The sequence below is a fragment of the Aquila chrysaetos genome, chromosome 5 (assembly GCF_900496995.4).
Source record: "Aquila chrysaetos chrysaetos chromosome 5, bAquChr1.4, whole genome shotgun sequence".
Lineage (NCBI taxonomy): Eukaryota > Metazoa > Chordata > Aves > Accipitriformes > Accipitridae > Aquila > Aquila chrysaetos.
Window position 1 is genome coordinate 73,570,143 of NC_044008.1, and position 6,672 is coordinate 73,576,814.

The 6,672-nt window shown below is 50.3% G+C and overlaps 1 long non-coding RNA gene across 2 annotated transcripts; it reads right to left on the reverse strand.

The window, feature by feature from the left end:
- Positions 1-2,951: 2,951 nt before the first annotated feature.
- On the reverse strand, positions 2,952-5,312 carry LOC115341810. 2 transcript variants are annotated; one of them, XR_003923532.2, is made up of 4 exons: positions 4,811-5,312; positions 4,335-4,409; positions 3,642-3,859; positions 2,952-3,135 (listed from the first exon to the last, which is right to left on the reverse strand). It is a non-coding gene; the product is annotated as an uncharacterized LOC115341810 (long non-coding RNA). The 2 variants fall into 2 exon arrangements; XR_003923531.2 differs by having other exon boundaries at positions 3,598-3,859.
- Positions 5,313-6,672: the final 1,360 nt, after the last annotated feature.

A 6,672-nucleotide genomic window follows, 5' to 3' on the forward strand; every position in this document is an offset into this window, starting at 1 on the left:
TATCAAGTTGATATACTTGATACTGAGACGTACCCCTGGCAAAGGGGAGTTTCGGGCTTCGTCTGCCCCTGGACTCAGACCAGCCCTGGTGCCGCTGGCGAGGTCTGTGCACGTACTGAACAAACGAAACTTCCTCGGGGAGGTTCACCGTGGACGTGATGAAGAAGTGAGCATCCCTACTGGTGGTGGCTGCTGCATTCCCGTGGCCACCGGCCATGTCCACAGCATCTGTGGTCCAGCTTTTTGACCTCCTTCTTCCATCTGCAAATCCTCGGCATGCATCCAAAGCTGTTGGACGGCAGCGCAGAGCTGCAGACCAAGGCTTTTGTTCATAAGAGAGGCAGTGGTGCCACCTTCAGCACAGAGCAGCCAGGCTTGAGGGGGGCTGAGCCCCTCTCCCAAAAGCCAGGGGCTCTCCCAGCTGGGCAGCTTTCCCTCGGATGGATGCCTTGTACAGAAAATTGGAAATACTCTGATGAAAGATTCTGCTGCTGTTCTAAGTTTTCCCTAAGAAAGGAGAAACTCTGAGCAGCTTTTTTTTTTTTTGAGTGACACAGCATTACCTGATGAGTTTTCCTCAGATTCAGCCCAGTCCTTTACAATCCTCTTCACCTGCCACGTTTCGGCCTCGGGAGCCTGTGGTCCCACGCGGTGAGTGTTCCTCCCTTGCTGATGCTCATAAACCACGGCCCTGGGACGAGGGTATCGTTGGCATCCTGGTAGTTACTCCTGGCTGGGAAATTAAGGTACAAACTGGTCTCGCACTGGAGTCCTAAATCTCCTCCAGGCTGTGCATGATTCAGTCCTTCATTGCCCTCATTTCTCATAAATGCTGTCTCTCTAATGAAGCTGTCATACAGTGGTAACACAGTAGAAGCCACATTCCTCTGGGGTTAGGGAAGTATTTGGGTGAAAAAGCGATCCTGAAACAGGCAGGATTCCGCGGTGCTCCCTCTGCCCGGCTGCCTGGGGCAACCAGGAGCATCCCCTGGCAGGTCACTGGCACAATCTCAAAAGTTGTTTTTTTTACATAGCCCTTTCTCAGGCCCAGGTCCGTATGATCCCAGCAGGTATTTTGCTCACACTCTTGCTCCAGGACTTCAGCTCACCCCCACCCATCCCTGGGGGGGGGCTCAGTCCTGTCTGACTTATCTCAGCCTGCAAAGTATCAACGAAGGGTGACAACCTCCATGCCAGAGCTAGACTCACCGTGCAGGGACACAAAGGGTGCCATGGGGCAGCATGCACCTTGATGGAGAGGGACCGGGGGGCACAGCCAGCCTTAACCCCCCCCCCTTGGCACCTTAAGAGATGGAAGCAGGATGACTGGGGGAGGGGGAAAAAAAAAAATTTAAAAAAAATCCTGCAGATGCAAACCTACCTCTGCCTGGTTGCTGGGGAAGGCAGGGATGTCCCGGTGGTGTTTCGAGGGGGGGGGATGTTGAGGAGCCCGAGTCCCAGCCGTGCAGCGCTGCGGTGTCACCAGGAGGTGGCACAGCACGAATGGAGATGTTCCGGGGGTGGGGAGCGGGGGGGAGCGCACCCTGAGCCGGGCGGGCTGGGTCCCCCCCCCCGAACCCCCCCATCAAAAGGGAGCGAAGTGATTCATTAGGGCAGTTCCAGGAAAGAGAAGAAAAGTCTCGCATCTTCTTTCTCGGAAACCCATTGTGCAAAATCCTTTCACATAGGGGAAGAAAAAAAAAAAAAGGCACAAAAACCACATTTTATTTGGAAAGAAGGGGAAAAAATGAGCACATTTTCCCCCCCTTTGTAAACAAGCAGCTGTCAGGACATCCACTGTCTTGCGTCCCCGTGGCTCTTCTGCATGAGCAGAGCCTCTGCCGACTCCTGTTCCTCTGTCTGGTGCCCTCGTTCACTGCTCTAATATCCCATCTGTCAGTACGTTCCTTAAGGAAACTTCATTTTATGCCTTATAGCATATTAATAGTCAGCAGCTTGCAGAGGTTTTCCCTGCAAAAGCAGACCCAGCAGCAGTGCAACGACTGGAGGTGTCCGTGGCTGAGCAAGGACAGGTCCTGGCCACTGAGCCTCCCACCTGCAGGTCTCAATCTGCTGATTCCCAGATGGGATCAAATACATTTTCCCCGTAGGACACGTTTAGCCCATCTTCCCTTGTGGGAGCACGCTTTAGGCACCTGCGTCTGACCTGATACAGCTGGAAATGGCAAACCGGTATTTTTTTCTAAACATTGGCAATTTTCCCTTTCTAGCAAAGGCAGAACAGAGGATGTAGAAGGAAGAGATCAGCTGTTACAGACCAGAAGAAAGATTTGCTTTCAGTTTAACACTGACCTACAGCACTTCTGCTAGAAACATTGCATTTCAAGGAAATCATTGTCTATACTTCACTTGAACGGAGGATTTTGAAACGCGTTGGTAAACTGTATACCATACCACTTAACCCATGCCCAGTTTGTAACCCCTTAAAAAGGTGATTTCTTCCCAGAAAAGAGTTCTTTCTCTCCCAGTTTTCCCTTCTTGGGTTTATGTGTCAAAAGTTAACTGAAACAGTCAACAGTGACTTAATGGGGTCCCAAGAGAAGAGGGACCAAGCACCTCCTTTGGCCGCTCGTTGGGGTCCTTTGGGTGCAGGACCAGTGGCTGCTGCCCCTTCCCCAGCTACTCCCCAGTTCGGGGGTCCCTAAAACTGGAGGGGCTTTAGCAGCTCCCCATGGGTGGCTTTTTCTTGCATGAATTTTTCTAGGCACTTTTTAAAGCCAGCTCAACTTTTAGCTTGCACAGCACCTTCATGGATGCAGCTGACTTCGTGTCATGCCCTCTGATCTCAGGCTGGAAAAATCAGTGCAAGAGACCCCCGTGGAGGGCATACCGGGGGGGGGACACAGAGCTGCTGGCCTCTGTCCCTCCCACTCAGAGAGTCCCCATCTGTTTGCCTCCTGTAACTGCTACAGCCAGTCTTCCAGGAAAGCCCCAGGACAGTAGATAGATGTTCTGCAAATGCAAGAAATCAGATGGAGAAGATGTTGTGCAATCATTTGCTCACCGGAGCCCATTTCTCGCTTTTCAGTCCCTTGTGAGAGGCAATTACAAATCCTCACATGAAATGCGGTGTAGCCCGGCTCCATAATGTTGGCAGGAGTCTTCTGTCCTATCCTGAGAGGGAAAAAACATAGTGGTTTCAAGGCCAGTTATTTTTCAAAATAAAGAAAAAAAAAATTCTTCCTTTTTGTTGTTCTTTCTGAATTCCTGCTTAGCATCCTGAAAACCCTTTAGAGGATTTGCATTTAGAAGATGAAATGAATTTCTCACAGTGAGGCCAAAGAAAACCAAGGTGCGTGGGTGGCGGAAGCTGTGGCCCATGCCAGCAGCCAGTGCCAGCAAGTAGATGTCCTCAGCTGTCTAAGGTGAGGCCAAGCACTACCTCAAATCCTCCTCACATCCCACAACACTTCCTTTAAAGGCAGATAATAAATGTTTGCTGGGACTGGGAACATAGGGAATATTTCTAGTAGCCCAGTGCAGACCTTGTCTCTTAGTCCATCTGTGGACACAGTACTTAAATAGCTGAAGAAATCTAAAAAAAGCCATTTACAGCTCAATCCTGGTGGTACTAACCTCCCTTCCCAGCAGTGCTCCAGCTGCTGAATTTTATCGATTACCTCCATTGGAGACCTGCTGAGCCTGATGTGTGGTTGTTGGAAGCTGGGATCCCACTGGTGTCTTGGGCAGGTAATGGTGGGCAAAAATAGCTTTGTTCACATGCCTGGATGAGAAGGAAGATGCCTTAGGTCGTCTTGGTGGGTTTTGCGGTTGGAGGAGCTGATGGCTGGGCTGGCTCCTGGCTCTCAAGGTTTTGAGACACGGAGCGAGAAGACCGCTGCAAAGAAGGAAATTGCTCAAAGCGAGGGTCAGGCTGGTGTGGCCACCTGCAAGAGAGCTAATTATTTGTAGGCATTATAGGTTCCTACAGCTGCATCCATTTACCTGGGAGAAACAAGGTTATTGATGGCAGTGACCATTCTTTCAGCAAACCCATGATATTTTACTGCCACAGTGACACAGAAGGACCTGTTCCAGCATGCCCCAAATCCACAGGAATGATTTGCCTTTGGCATCTGGGCTCCCACTGACATCCATCAAGCATCTCTGACCCAACCCAAGACCTCTCCAGAGACATTAATTACTGGACCAGATGGCTTCTGATATTTTCAAGTAGCCAAAATTCATTCTGAGAAGCATAAGACCCTGCAGGAGGCATGTATTCAGTCCTCATGATGGTGGCATCTACCGTGGCCACAGACACACAGGTGTGTTTCTAGTTCAGCTGCTGCACAGCCCATGTCCTTCCTTACCTGTCCATAAAACACCATCTGATGTCTGTGCCAGGATGAAGATGCACAGGGACAAACTGGACACCTCCATTTTGCCTAGGACATAAGTTCATGAACTTCTGTTATCATTCAGGCATGATCTAATTGAAACATCATGACTTGCACAATCATCTCCTTCTCTGTCCCCCACTTCCACTCTTTTAAAAAACGTTTCCTGCTTTTTCCAGCTGGACAAGCTATCCTTCTGCCTGCTTTGAAGTAAATATTTTGTTGGGTTTGGCTGCTGTCACAGCCACACATAGTCTTCTGCCTGATATTTTATCCATCTGCTGCTAAAGAGAATATTTTGAGCAGAGAGTCTCAAAAGGGTTTTGAGGTGCTGAGTAGAAATAGGCAGTACCAATGCAAGAGAAAAATCTTCTTCTCAGCTTTCACGTGCATATGCCTTAAAAATTAAATACTCTGAGAGATGCTTCTTACAACATCCTGGTACTCACGTGCTGCAAACCAGAGAGCGTACGCTGGTTCGCATTAGCTGAGGACCTGATACACTCTGTTCACCCCCTCCACGGTTCACATGCGGAGATGTAATCCAACACTGATTTCCTCTTTTGTCTCAAGCGAATGGAAAAAGAGAATTGGACTCCCGCGCCGTCGAGGTTGCCAACATCTGCCTTGCCTCATTTCTTCTGCTTGAAGAACATCTGGCTCTGCTCTGGGACAGCCACGTATGGCCAGTTGTGTAGCACGGGAATGAGCTGTGCTCGCTGTGATAAAGCCTCTCGCAGGTCTGCTGGCTGGAGCGTGGCATCTGCCCGGCTAGAGATGCTCGCTGCCCTTATGGCACGGGAAACTGCACGTTCATGGTGCCTTTCCTTCCAGAGCAAACACAAATAACTCTCTGTTTGATGCTGGTCCTGTCTCCTGGCTTTTTTTTGCTCTGAAGAAAGGATGTTTTTTGTCCAGTTGAGCTGTGAGATCTGGAGGTGCTTGCCCAGGGGAAAGCACACATGGACGTGGCATTGCTGCGGTGAAGGGGGGTTACAGAAGGGACCGCGAGGAGCTGCACAGGACTGGGGTACATCATTGCCTTTTTACCCCACGGGGTATCTGCAGGCGTGACACCATCTTATAGGACACTGCAGGCAGCCCTGCTATGGGCTTCCTGCAGGACACCGGTCCTTTGCTTAACATCACCCAGCTTTACCCTCCTCCTCGTCTGCAGAAATTTGTCTCATAGCTATTTCGAAGCTTGCATCACTGCTTTTTGTGAAGTTCCTTGAAATTCGCAGAAATACCACTTTTTGTTGTTGTTGCTTACTTGCGCTTAAGGGGACCCGCTTAACTAGCAGTTGAACTAGATAATGTTTATCTCTATCACAGCTGTGAGAGGACGAGGATACCTGGAAAACCCTGTCATTCCTGTCCAGACATTTTTCAAATACCCCTTTGCTCCCCAAAATCTTGCAGGGTGAAACGCCGTCCCCAAGCCTTGAGGACGCACGTGCTTTGCTCCCCTGGTCCCCAGCGCTCAAAAACTATCAGCTGGCACCGTTTTTCTCACCTAACCTGAAATTCATGGGCTGCTTTTTGCTGTTGCTCCGAGATGCCTGTTTGGGGCACGGTGCTTGGGGACCGGCGCTGGAGGCGACTGGTGGTGAATGGCCCTTTGTGCGCTTTGTCGCTTTGCTGCATAAAGAGAGCATTATTAAATCTAATAAATAAGAAGCTCCCTGTTAATAGGACTAAGTTATTGCATGAGTTACTGCGGGGAACGTGCAGCATCCTCAGCAGGGAGCTGCCTCACCCGCTTTGTGCCGGGACGATGGACGCAGGCTGCAGCACGACCAACGCGCTCTGGTTCAGGTTTATCAGCGAAGACACCGTGCACGTGGAGGGCTCGTGCTGTGCTGGAAAACAAGAATAACCAAAATGTTAGGGCGGTTTTGGAGCTGGTTTGCATGCTGGGGTGGGGTACTTCCCACCAGGTCGCTGTCAGCACTCAAAGAGCAGGTAGAGCAATTGCAGCTGCTGGGGGATGGTTTTCCACCGCAGCCCTTCAGCTCAGGGCAGGGGAAAGGGGAGAGGCGGAGGTGACCTCTGAAGGGAATATTTAAGAAGCCAGTTCATTTCCAGGAAATCTCTCTCTTGTTCTTTTATTTTTTCCAGCGGAAAAGCTAAGTCCTCGTGAACTTTTTGAGAACTTTTGTTCGTTCCCTCTTGCCAGCTAAGCTCTGCTTTGTGCTGGTGACAGAACCCCTTTCTCCAAGCGCTGGCCACGGGCCAGGACCTGGAAATCTCGACTATGTGCTGGCAATGCCACCGAGCCCTGTCCCCCTTCCCTCCAGGCTGATGCAAA